The 14122-nt window shown below is 43.6% G+C and overlaps 1 non-coding gene across 1 annotated transcript; it reads right to left on the bottom strand.

Annotated features, from left to right (window-relative positions):
- Positions 1 to 606: 606 nt before the first annotated feature.
- On the bottom strand, positions 607 to 680 carry Trnat-ugu (transfer RNA threonine (anticodon UGU)). The gene has a single exon. It is a non-coding gene; the product is annotated as a tRNA-Thr (tRNA).
- Between the last annotated feature and the right edge of the window lie 13442 nt (positions 681 to 14122).

The following is a 14122-nucleotide window of genomic DNA, read 5'->3' as shown; positions in this document are numbered from 1 at the left end:
TCATTTCACCCACCGTTGCTTGTCCATTAGCACTCTATGCAAACGTCGCCGCTATCGGTTGTTAAGGCAGTCGGCCACTGCGTTGTCCGTGGTGGGAGGTAACGCCTGAAATTTGGTATGCTCGGCACAGTCTCGACACAGGATCTCGGAATATTGAATTACCTAACAATTTTCGATACAAAATGTCTAGCTCCAACTACCATTCCGCGTTCAGTCTATTAATTCCCATCGCTTGGCCTAATTACGTCGGAAACCTTATCACACGAATCACGCGAGGACAAATGACTGCTCTTGCAATGCACCGCGCTTTTATACTTTGTATAAGCGGTACTACCGCCATTTATATATTTACATATCGCTATTTTATGACTTTTATCACCTCAGTGCGCATAAACCATAGAATTTGAGACTTGATAACGTCTCTGGCGCCATATAGTTTGATTTGATTATTCTGCCTCAATCTTTAATTGCCTTTCATTTTTCTCGGGTCGTTTCCTCTACATTTTTTAGCATGTACCGTCTAGATAACATCTTAGAATTATATATTAATACCTTCAGCTTCTGACGGGCGTTGATATATATCAAAGGAGGACAGGTGAAAATGTGTGCCCCGACCGGGACTCGAACCCGGTACTCCTGCTTACATGGCAGACGCTCTATCCAGCTGAGCCACCGAGGGCACAGAGGATAGTGCGACTGCAGGGACTATCTCGCACACGCCTCCCCGCGAGACCCATATTCTCACCTTATAAGTCCACACACTACATTCGTAGTGTCCCACCCCAACACACTCATTACTTGCGGAAGACATTACTACCAATATGGGTGCATCCGCGCAGAAGAAGATCATGGCGGGTATTGCCAGAACTATATACTTATATGGATATGGTGTCTGTTCTTTCGGACATGTCCAAAAGAACAGACACCATACCCATGTAAGTAGACAACATCTTCGTCAGCTGCTGCTTTCCCTTCATCTCATTCGACTCTTAGAACGGCAGATTTGTTTCATTACAAGTTGTAGATAACCTTTCACTTGCTGTGTTTTATCCCTCCTACACTCATAAATTCAAAGACCGTAGTCCAGTCAATAGTCAACTTCCTGTAAATCTACAAACGACATAAACGTTGGTTTGCCTTTCTTCAGTCTAAGACTTCTTATATTTCTCTCTTCCCCGAGGTTGCTTTTTAACAGAAACTTATTCAGTTTGAGCGATCCAATCCATAATTTAACAATAATTCCGTCCATTTAAGCTTATTTTTGAACTCTTTGTTTCCGAAATATCTGTTGTGCCGAGATTGTCGCAAAATATATTCGTGCGGTGGCCATTATTATGCACGTAACGATTCATTCGATGTGATTGAATGCAAGATAATGACAGTAATGAAGTTGGTGGACCTTGTAGTACCAACAAAAGATTTGTGGTAATCGTCATGTGCCGTTACATTACTTAATACTTAGGAATAACAGTAAGACGCAATGGGAAATTGGGTGAAAAAATAGTATAGTAGTAAGACAACCGAATGGAATGTCTTGATTTGTTGATATCGTTCCGGGAAATGTATCGGAAGATGTACGCTAGATGCTGCTCAAACCGGTGCAGTCCTTATCAGGTACGTGTCTCAGAAACATCGAACACATTCATAGACGTGCTGCTAGATCTACAACATGCAGACGTAGTCCACAGGGACGAACAACGGAGATACGATTGTAGTGTCAGTGTTATTCCAAATTAACATGCAATTGTATCGTAATTAGGAACAGTGCAGGCACTGTAATATCGTATTTATGCACCGACACTTGGCAAGCGGTTTGCAGGTAAAAACGCCTCTCTTGTACGGGAATATACGTAGTGGATGTCCGAGTACAGGTTATGGATCCATGGCTGACCACATATGGAAGTTTGAATCTAGCCGTGAGTCGTGCTCGGGTAGCCAGATTGTTATTTGACCGCTCGCAATAAGCAGGAAATCAGGCTTCGAGTCCCGGTCCGGCAAACATTGTCATTGATGTCATTCCATTATACAGATGATGGTCGTACATATGCACAACTGCGAAATAATTTCATTTATACAACGGAGATGATCGAGGAAGTTAAATGTGAAGTCGCTACGGTCGCAGGTTCGAATCCTGCCTCGGGAATGGATGTGTGTGATGTCCTTATGTTAGTTAGGTTTAAGTAGTTCTAAGTTCCAGGGGACTGATGACCTCAGAAGTTAAGTCCCATAGTGCTCAGAGCCATTTGAACCATTTGAAATGTGAAGCTTTGGAAGGAGGAGGGCTTAGTTCTGCGCAGCCCTCTTGGTTAAACATAGAAAATCAATTTTTGGGGAACTTTTTAAAGAATTCAGGTGCCCCTCCCCTTCTTCCTCCCCAATGGTATTTGTCCTATAGGGACCTCCGAAAGAGACAAGGAAGATTAGAGGTGTACTCGGAATAAACGCTAAAGGAGTTGGAAGATAATCGCTGATATTGATACATATATGCATTGTGGCTTATCTGGCGGAATGTGTATTTAGATATACGTATTAGTAATGCACACACTGAACTGATTGGAAATCTATCTTACCGTAGAAAATGATTTTGATGACTAATGTGTTCATGGTTTTTCTGAGTTCAGACTTCGTACATTTATTTTATTCTATTTGATTAACAAGGTGCGGGAAATGGAGGTATGAGGAAAATGGTCCGCAAAGTAAAGTGAACGTGAAACTGAGTATTCCAAGTAATTTAACTACCGAAGCGCTTCTACGGGTTGCGAGGAGGAGATTTAATTACTCTGTTTTGTTCTCTCTGCGCTTCAGGTCTCTCCGGAGTTTTACCTTAATAGAACAGACTTCGGTCTGGTCTGTGAATACATGGTCGTATTACGTTTTATCATCTAGACCAGAAATCGAAGACACTGTAGTTACTGCGGAACGTGTTGCAAACATGCAGTGGGCCGCCCATATTAGCAAATTAATATTCTAAAGCTTTTTTTTTAAAAAAAAGCTAGACTAAAACAAAATTAAAAAGCTTTTTCGTTTGTTTGTTTTCTTTCTTTCGTTCTGCTGGTAACATCCCTAGAAATTAACTTGAAATGGAAAAAATGGATAGTAGTTTAATGTAAGGAACATACTGAATATTTTTAAATCACAGTTTTAATTAAAAAGGAAAAATAAAGGAAACAGTCTTACGATTTTGTAGCTATGCAAAATATATAATTTAAATGTACAAGTCAGTATTATTGTAATACGAGAAAAGAAAAAGAAATGTATCAAACGTTATAGGTTGGAGAGAATGATTGTGATGTTAGAGCTGGACTACCTTAAAGTAATCGTTACACCGTACAGGCCACAAGAAACTGAAAAATGTACGTGTGAGAGATACCAAGTATCCCATCTCAAAACAAGAACTAATCTAAGCCACTAAATATACGAATAATAAGAAATCACCAGACACTGACAATGTCAGCATGGAACCAATGAAATGTCCGTCACACAGTCTGTTACAAAGGTTTCTAAACTTTATGAATACCTGTTGGCAGACGGGGTAGGTACAAATATACGTATAAGAGAAATGAATAGTCTTTTGTGCAAGTTAGAGGCGTGGCCCAGTACAATTGTTGCAATCCATTTGAAAAGAATACTGACTCGTTCCGTTATTACTTACGCATTTGCATTATAACTTACACCTTATGGTTTACATTAGTCGACAACAAGAAGAACCCAGCATCTACGGCACCAGTCGCAACAAGCATGTTCTGGTACACTCTCTCCATCCCAACTGGTGTCTCTTCAATGCCGTGTGCAGCGGCCAGAACTCGTGACAGCAGATCTTCCTCTGCCTATACAGGTGTCTCATAAATTAGGCTCTTCCTACGACCCCACAAGAAGCAGTCCATAGGGGTTAAATCCGGCGATTATGGCGGCCACGTGGTTGGAACACCACGGCCTATCCATCTTTCACCATACCGTCTGTTGAAATGTCTCCGGACAGCCAGTGAAAAGTGAGGTGGTCCTCCATCATGCTGAAACAACATTTCCTGACGGATATTCAATGGCACAGCTTTCAAGAACGGGTCCATTACGGGTCGTAGGAAGACTAAGTATGCGGGACCTCCTGAACTTGGATGGAAGGAGGTATGGTCCAATCACATGACCGCCCAGAATATACCCGCCCACACGTTAGATCAAAACCCGTCTTGATATCCCTGAACATGCGTGGCATGAGGGTTTTCGTCGGCCGAGGCATGGCTATTTCGAGCATTCAGAACACAATCCCTTGTGAACCTACATTCATCTGTGAAGAGAACTCGACATGGAAACAGGAGCGCGTCGGTGCAACGGTGCAGGAACCATGTGCAGAAGGCGACACGCTGTAGAAAGTCTGTTGGACCCATAGCGTGTACCCTTTGTAAGTGGTACGGATGTAATCGTTTACTCATGCAGGACGTCCAAGACGGTTCTGTCACTAACAGCCATTGCACGCGCAATTATTCGCGAACTCGTTGACGGGCTATCTTCAAGGCGACGCAGTACACCTTCTTCAAATTCGGAAGTGCGGCGTCGCCGTGGAGCACCAAAGTCCTGCCTCTTCACGGTGAAGGTACCCGTTTCTCGTAGCCCTTGTGTAACTTGGGCAAACAGTTTGTGCGATGGAGGGTGACGGAGTGGAAAACAGTCGACTAGCTGCTCTTCCGTTACCTCCAGCTTCGCCATACACAAGGAATATATCTGTGTATTCCGCAAACGTGTACTGCACCATGTTTCCTCTATCGGTGATGAACAAGTATTAACTCGGTCTCACAGCAAAGCGGACAATAAGTGACATCTGGGAATGGTTTGACGTAGTACACGTTATCGTGTCTACCCTGTTGCATACCAGGACAGGGAACCCTGAGATGTTTATCTTGCCACAAGCAGACGTTGACGAGGTACACATCTGAATTGAAACTGTCATAGAACGGAAACGATACGATTCCGGACGTTGGTTCCTATTCCAAATATTCTGTACTCACTACCCTCTACATGTCCTACAAGTTTGTAACGGGAATCTCCGACCACCCTGTATTTGCTCCTTGGTACGCCTTACACTCCGCTACCTAATATCGGAATCTCTGTCTGACCATGATGCAAACAGACTGTAAGCTTCCCGTGTCACCGGGACTTCTCCGAGTATACCTCCTACTGATTCTTGAACAGAGTATACAGAAGGATCTTCTGAAATTTACTCCAGAACTCAAATAATCTTTCTCCTCTCTCATTCTTACTGTATGTAAGGACTTTTTCTTAATATATAACATCGTAATTTCGGTAGCATTTTGATTGTCTAGAGGAAAAGTAAACATCTAATTGCTTCTGCGTAACAGCGGGCAACATCTCCGCCAAAGAGGTTGCGTTCCGACAGGCTGTTAGTAGAACCTTTGCTAATGAGTGGAGTACAGTCTTGGAGAGAGAGAGGAGGAGTCGAGTTGTATTTTGCGGTGGAGCAAGATATGTTTAGGCTGTGTGCCGGCAATAATTTTCTTATTTTTTTTCATTTATGGAGAGATATTTTGTAAATTCATTCAGAAGACCTCGAAAGATAATGTAAAGGCACTTTTTCCGAGACATCCAAGCGTAGTAATTAATTTGGTCAGGGATTTAGAACTGCAGATTTATATGATAACGTAACAATGTGTGATTTATTGATTTTTCTTCAAAGGTGGATATCATACGCGTTTGTAAGAAAGCAAAGAGGTTTTTCCAATATCAATCTAAAGTGAATCTTTAATATTTCAAGTGTTAACATATATTGCCCTAGTGATCTAAAGTTTTATTAATACAGTTAACTTATTGTTTTGCAATCGATCAGCATTTGTTTCTTTATTTCAAGTTTCACACACAGAATTTTGCTTTCCCCTACTTTCTCAGTAACAGAACTTTAACTGACAATTATCATCGCAGTAATGAGATTTATTAGCAAAAAAGTTTTGTGGGCGTCTCTATAGTTTAAGGCACACATTACATATTGAGTTGCTAGTAGTTTGAACATTTATTTTTTAACTAACGTAGCAGCATCAGCCGCAGTATTCTGGAGATAGCAGCAACATAGCATTTATTCATTGCGCAAACAGGCAGGCCAATTATAATTTACATTTGATAGAATTAATGTTTCAACAGGACATACTTATCAGACAGGGAATTTTTATTAGTTTTTTTATATTTCGTATTTTTTTCATTGTCAGGTTGCTTGTATTATTGCTAAGAGGATAGTTTTCTTAAATGTAACAGAACAGACTGTATTCTCTCCAAGAAGTATTGTAATAAATAATAACAAAACGATAATGGAAGATAGTCACTTCATAAAGTTACGATATGAGACTACAAGATGCGGAAGAGTAAAGTACCTTTTATCGAAAAGTGTCCGCTCCCTAGCTGAGTGGTCAGCCGTGTGGAAGACTCAGATTCGGTTCCCGGTACTGCCAGGGATGTTTCCCTTCTAACAGCCGTGTACCTCAAGTCTCTAGAGGAACGGAGGGTTCCAAATGATTGGAAAAGAACACAGGTAGTCCCAGTCCTCAAGAAGGGCCTTCAGCAAATGCGCAAAACTATAGTCCTATATCTCTGACATCGATCTGTTGTAGAATTTTAGAATATGCTTTTCGCTCGCGTATCGTGTCATTTCTGGAAACCCAGAATCTACTATGTAGGAATCAACATGGATTCCGGTAACAGCGATCGTGTGAGACCCAACTCGGTTTATTTGTTCATGAGACTCAGAAAATATTAGATACAGGCTCCCAGGTACATACCATTTTCCTTGACTTCCGGAAGGCGTTCGATACAGTTCCGCACTGTCGCTTGTTAAACAAAGTAATAGCCTACGGAATATCAGACCAGCTGTGTGGCTGGATTGAAGAGTTTTTAGCAAACACAACACAGCATGTTGTTCTCAATGGGGAGATTTCTACAGACGTTAAAGTAACCTTTGGCGTGCCCCAGGGGAGTGTTATGGGACCATTGCTTTTCACAATATATATAAATGACCTAGTAGATAGTGTCGGAAGTTCCATGTGGCTTTTAGAGGATGATGCTGTAGCATACAGAGAAGTTGCAGCATTAGAAAATTGCAACGAAATGCAGGAAGATCGCAGGAAGATCTGCAGCAGATAGGCACTTGGTGCAGGGAGTGGCAACTGACCCTAAACATGGACAAATGTAATGTATTGTGAATACAAAGAAAGAAGGATCCTTTATTGTATGATTATATGACAGCGGAACAAACACTGGCAGCAGTTACTTCTGTAAAATATCTGGGAGTATGCGTTCGGAACGATTTGAAGTGGAATGATCATATAAAATTAATTGTTGGTAAGGCGGGTGCCAGGTTGAGATTCATTGGGAGAGTCCTTAGAAAATGTAGTCCATCAACAAAGGAGGTGGCTTACAAAACACTCGTTCGACCTATACTTGAGTATTGCTCATCAGTGTGGGATCCGTACCAGGTCGGGTTGACGGAGGAAAAAAAAAAAAATGGTTCAAATGGCTCTGAGCACTATGGGACTTAACATCTGAGGTCATCAGTCCCCTAGAACTTAGAACTACTTAAACCTAACTAACCTAAGGACAACACACACATCCATGCCCGAGGCAGGATTCGAACCTGCGACCGTAGCGATCACGCGGTTCCAAACTGAAGCGCTTAGAACCGCACGGCCACAACGGTCGGCGTTGACGGAGGAGATAGAGAACATCCAAAGAAGAGGGGCGCGTTTCGTCACAGGGTTATTTGGTAACCGTGATAGCGTTACGGAGATGTTTAGCAAACTCAAGTGGCAGACTCTGCAAGACAGGTGCCCTGCATCGCGATGTAGCTTGCTGTCCAGGTTTCGAGAGGGTGCGTTTCTGGATTAGGTATCGAATATATTGCTTCCCCCTACTTATACATCCCAAGGATATCACGAATGTAAAATTAGAGAGATTAGAGCGCGCACGGAGGCTTTCCGGCAGTCGTTCTTCCCGCGAATTATACGCGACTGGAACAGGAAAGGGAGGTAATGACAGTGGCACGTAAAGTATCCTCCGCCACACACCGTTGGGTGGCTTGCCGAGTATAAATGTAGATGTAGATGTAGATGTGGCAAGACTGAAAGGGAGTGCACTCAGCCTCATTATGTCAATAGAGGACCTACTTGACCGACTAGTAGCGGTTCCAGGCCACGAAAACTAAAAACGGCCGGGACAGTGGTGTGCTGACCACACACCCCTCCATATCACATCCAACGACGCCAGTGGCAGAGGATGACACGGCAGTCGGTCGGTACCGATGGACCCGCCACGGCCTGTGGACAGAGTTCAGTAGTAGTTGTAGTAGTAGTAGCTGTTCGCTGGAATGATTTGAAAACGACTCCAAAGCGAATAAATAATGTGTATCCGTGTATCCAATGGCTATGGTTACGCATAAAATAAAACATTTTCCGGCAAAATGCGTTGAAAGAGATGAAGGTTTGCTTCATTTACAGAAAGAAATTATTTTCAGCCACGCAGCAGATGGCCTTTCTTTCAACTTAAACAGCTCTCCTAGAATCAGACCTACATACAGACACGGTTCTTTATGTAGCAGGGCAAAAAATTCTGCCTCAAGGAATTGCAGCAACGAGTCTGAACAGATAATCAGCATGTATTAACTCTGCAAGATGGGTGTTGTCACAGTCTACACCTCTAAAAACTAAACTCCATCCGAACATGTCTTGAAGACACAACGATACCGATCGACCGCCGTGTCATGCTCAGCCCACAGCGGTACGTCGACAATGTTCTAAGCCCCATTTTCTTGCCCTTCATGGCGTGCCATCCTGGATTAACACTGCAGCAAGATAATGGCCATCTGCACATTGAGAGACTTTCTTCTGTTTGTCTTCGCGATGGCCAAACTCTACCTTGACCAGAAAGGACACGGGATCTCTTCCCAGTTGAGAATGTTAGGAGAATTGCGGGCAGTGGCCGCCGACCAGTTTCGATTTTAACGACCTAACGCACCAATTGGACAGAATTTCGCACGATATCCCTCGTCCAACAAGGCCAAGTCGAAATTGTAATAATTTTTTGTCTGCATATCTAAAAGACAACTACCGATTTTCGTCCTATTCGGATAATTCCTTCGTGGTGCACTGTTTATTTTTTACTTTATTTTTATTTTATTTTATGTGACCTTATTTTTGTCCTAGAGTGTATTATAAAGTTTACTATGGTATTTTTCTGGCTATATCTGGCGGTGTACCTCATGTCTACTATAGAGATCTTAATAGGATTTCCACTAACAGATAGATTGATTCGCAATGAAAATTTGTGTATACAATCTATTACGAGTACGCCAGACACGTGGTCGGGCCACAGATACTTAGTGCTAACCGTTTGACGCCGGGTAGGTTAACTAGTAGATTTCTGTAAGTGTTTACCTCACGTTTCTGTTTCCTCGATTCACAAGCTTACAACAACGTTTATGCCCAAGTCTGAAATTATAGCTCCGTGTGTTGAAAGACATGGGAAATTCAGTTCTGTCCTTACAGTGAGGTTATTTTTAATTGTAACTGAGTACGTCATTTATGATGACCTTTTTATTATACTGCTCAGAGGCGCCACTACTTCATATAAGAAAGAAACTTTCACAATTAGTTACTTAGTTACTTATACTCAATAGTAAATCAAAGGTTTTGCTGTAAATTTCCAAATTTCTACTCAGTAATTAATATCTGAATAGGAAGAATTTACTCACCTCATTCCCTTTCTCGTATAACAATCCCATAAACGTTGAGAAGGCAGCAAAGTTGGAGGTCCCAACAGTGCAGTCACTTGACGTGTTCGTTGACTTCTGGCCGAGCTAACGACGGACTGTATGCTGCCATCTGTCGATAATTTCTTATACTGCCTTTGAGTAACCAACGAAACGGGAGTTAGAAAAAGGTTCTGCCTTAATTTTTTTGTGTTTTTAACGATGATAGATAGCTCGTGTTTTGTTTTCCAGAAAATAGAGCACAGTTTTTTAATGCTCCGGTGCTCGTAGACATGCTAGAATCTATTACGATCGAGCATTCCTTTTCGTGAGAAAAAATGTAAGGGATAAGACAGTGACTGAAATTTGACGTACATATTTTTTTTATGAATGTATGGTGCCCATTCTTTCGGAAATGTCCGAAAGAACAGTCAGCACCCAGTCATATAACTGTTTCGTCTCAGTGGGCAATGAATCTACAACTTTCAGTACGCATACATATACGTGGCCCACCACCAGCGGAAATCTAAAATTGTCGAGCATGGAGGATGTGGACAGGTGGCGCTGGGTGTGAGTTTGAGTCGACCAGGGAGCGTGCCGAGATGGTCTGCGCATTTGCGATAAACACTATGTTAGGATGCCACAGTTGTTCGAGTCCTGGTCTGGAGCCTTATTCTGTATCGTTTACACCGATCGGCGCAGTAGGCTAGCATCGGTGATGACGTCATTTTCGGTTCTTTATCCGAAGTTCCTATTCAGTAAGCTTCTGTGACTTGTTACCGATCGGTCCTCCTGCCGAATTTTCGACGACTGTATGGGGAGGTTTTCGATTTCGGTATGGCCCTCATGTTGGGTTCCCTGTTTTTTATTTACACGCAGAATGTGTTACTTTAAACATAATGAGCAGTTTGAGCTTCGGATTCAGTGATTGTGTTATTGAAGAATCGTCAGGATATATCTGGGTGGAAAGTGAGCACATAATAGATTAGTTTCCTTTGTTAGAAGTATGGTTTGTATTTTTGTTACTCCGATTATAACATAAAAAACAGTTTTAGTCAATATTCTCACACAATACCTGTTACTTTTATGTTAATAAGAGTTTAAAAAATCATTAAATTTCTAAAGGTCGGCTCTGTTCACGTACATGACATGAGTGTTAGCTGAAATTACTAGTGACTTCACGTACTTTTTTCCGCTTGTGGTTTATTTATTAATTATCGAAATGCGTTTAAAACTTTTAAGTAACAATGCAGAGGAATTTTGTGAAGCCTGATAGAGGAAACCTTCCAAAATTTCATGCATTTACGGCTTACGCCCGCCTCATTCGGCAACGATGTCAACTTGCTTCTCTCTCGAGCGGAATTGTATGGAATAAAGCGACGGAGGCATGCGAGCTTGAAGTAGCCAAGATGGCAGTCCGCCTTCCGCGTTGCAGCGGCTCGGACGTGCCTAGCGCACCAGCCGCGCACCGTTTATCACGAGCTTCTTTTTACATCCTTGAGGCTTCGCACAGCGGTGCATTGATTACTACAGATCACGATGGCTCTTTCTTACCGGAAGGCGACTATTAATTTCGCGTTCGATGCACAATACATAAGACCAAAAGCACACGAAATCGAACGTTTCGTGCGCGAAGTGGTGAAACTAGATCCCTGGGAGCTGATAGGAATTCACCTATCAATAGTGACCAGCATTATACACGTAAAACTCATAGACGACGCAGCTATTCGTCGATCATGTCGGTTTCGAATTGAGAATAGTACATGATTATCGCAGCACTTCACCCTTATGGCACGGTCCTTAATCATGCTGCAGAGAAATGGACCAGCTTCGTGACATATACCGTACTCAATGGACTGCGCCAAGTAAGAAATGAACTCCAGAAGCACTTACCATCTTATGCGACAGTAGGTGGCTGTCGAGCCATCGTTATATACAATGGTCAATCGAAAACTTGTTCTGGCTGCTGGCAGGACGCCCATGTCCTAACTGATTGTCTTCAGCGATGTCTAGTACAGCTACCTCGGGACACCCGGGACCAGCCACAGCAGATGACATCGCTGCCTGTTATGTATGTGGAAGCGCTACGGAACGACGTGAGCGACGCGCATCACAGGCCGTTGCCCGTAGAGACTGCAAGCATCGCCCCCGATCCCACGTCACTAATGGCGCAAATGACCTTGGCACACCACCAGCCAGACGCCCCACAACAACTGCGGACCCACAGTCCTACCACGCTTCAGTCGAACCCATCTCAGATATGGAAGCGGATCCACAAGAGGACTGCACTGACCAACATCCCTCGGGAGACGTGGAAGCTCCACCACGAAAACAGCGATCAAAAAGCGAAAGAAGAGACGGCAGTCCACAGAAGACGATCATCACAACCGAGGCGATGCTTAAGACAGTGGGAACGATCATGATTCGTTTCCACCGCCAGGCCAGGACGACGTCACACCCATTGCATCCGTGCTACAAACTTTGTAGAAGCCGTCACATCAAAGAGACGCGATGGATACAGATTGCAACAGGATGAGGTCCCACCTGCAGATGAATGCCCTTGAACAGCAAGAGTCCGCACCAACGCATTAGGAAATTACAAGAAATAGAAAAAAACTGATGAGATGCAGGAGGTCGACGTTCAATCATTGGCTCCCACCGACGACGAGTTTGGAGGGAACCTTGTTAATGGCGGCCAATGAGGCTGTGTCGTTTAGTCACGGTCCAGGAAGAACGCTCCGTCAACGGCTAATCCATAGGTGCATAACGTCCACCAGTGTACTACCGATGTCACATGTCTGTCGTATTGGCACAGTTAATATCAATGGTATTCGCACCTAAATAAAGTTGCAGTGCTGCACGATATGCTGAGGGCAGCGGACGTCGACATAGTTTTTCTGCAGGAAGTATGAAACGATGCCTCAGTTGACTTTTATGAATATGATGCCTATCGTATAACAGGTTATGTCTGAAGCAGTGGTACAGCCACACTGTTACGAGAAGGAGTTGTGGCGGAAAATGTGGAGTACTTACCATCGACCAATGGTGTTTCCCTGACTGTAGGGGATGTCCGCTTGGTGAGTGTTTCTGCACCATCTGGCTAGACTAAGATACACGAATGCACAACCTTTACGGAGGAAGCGTCGCCGCTATTTCAACGAAGTCAGGAAAATTATACTGTTGGTGGCGACTTCAACTGTGTTCTGTGGCCCGAGGACCAACGACCACACTTCGTTCCTTGCCCGGTGTTACAAACATTGGCCCTGCATCATGCACTGCATGACACCTGGAAAAAGATGCACAGCAACAGCCACAGATATACGTAATTTACAAGCCGTTCAGCTAGTTGACTGGACAGGGTGTATGAGTCACTGAGCTACGCAAGTCGACGATTGACACCAAGATGTGACCTACGGCCTTTACAGACCACCAAGCTTACATCTGCACCATCGCTTTGCCACGACAGAAGGCATGGTGCAGGAAGGACCCATGGAAGCTCACCGTTACCCACCTGCGGGATGACAACTGTTTATGAGCGGCTGAAATCACATGGCGACAATATCAATAGCGTCAACTTTGTACAATTCAATGCTTAAATTTTGGCTCTACTGCATGAAATCGGCTTTACGCAGAACGTTCACACGATATGGTCAAGAGAAGTCACTTCCGATTTTTATTTCACAGCCCTACATGAGTCGGCAAAACAACCACCATCTCCTAATCGTCAGCAGGCTGCCCAACGTATCAAAACACAACTGCTGTGTCTTAACGGTAGTTAAGATGGAAGGAGTTAAAGTACAGGCGAGGATGCTCGACAGGTTACGTAATGAATGGCTATCATTACACTACATACGGAGAGAAAGATGGCAGAGGCGACTTACACTTATAAGGGATGTCGAAATGGCCGATGGATAGCGGGCCACATTACAGAAGGACATTGCACGTGCTTTTGCTCTACCGCAGTTTCTATGTGGAGGACCAGCTGGACAGAGCTGGACTGACAGACATGCTTCGCGAAATGTCAGCGGATGAGCATCCCCCTGAACTGTGCAGCCTTGTGGCTGAAATCAACGTAGATAATCTGGCCACTGCCCTAAAGTGTGTGCGTTAAACAAATCCCCTGGACCAGATGAGCTCCCTCTTGAGTTCTACCGCACCTTTGCTCCTCTGTTGGGACCGACGTGGGTACAGATATACAGTGAACTCTTAACACCTACCTTAAGTGTCCCTACCGAGTTCACAGAGGCTATCATGATACCTGTTCCAAAACCAGGTGGTCGTCGTAGACCACAAGAATTCCGGCTTTTGACATTACTGAATGGAGGCTACAAAATCTTTACATGTATCCTCCATGCTCCCCTTCGAGCGGCGATATACGACAAAAGA

This window comes from Schistocerca cancellata, chromosome 2, assembly GCF_023864275.1.
Source record: "Schistocerca cancellata isolate TAMUIC-IGC-003103 chromosome 2, iqSchCanc2.1, whole genome shotgun sequence".
In the NCBI taxonomy this organism is placed as follows: domain Eukaryota; kingdom Metazoa; phylum Arthropoda; class Insecta; order Orthoptera; family Acrididae; genus Schistocerca; species Schistocerca cancellata.
Note: the sequence above shows the minus strand (reverse complement) of the source record. Positions and strands in the feature narration are given on the sequence as shown.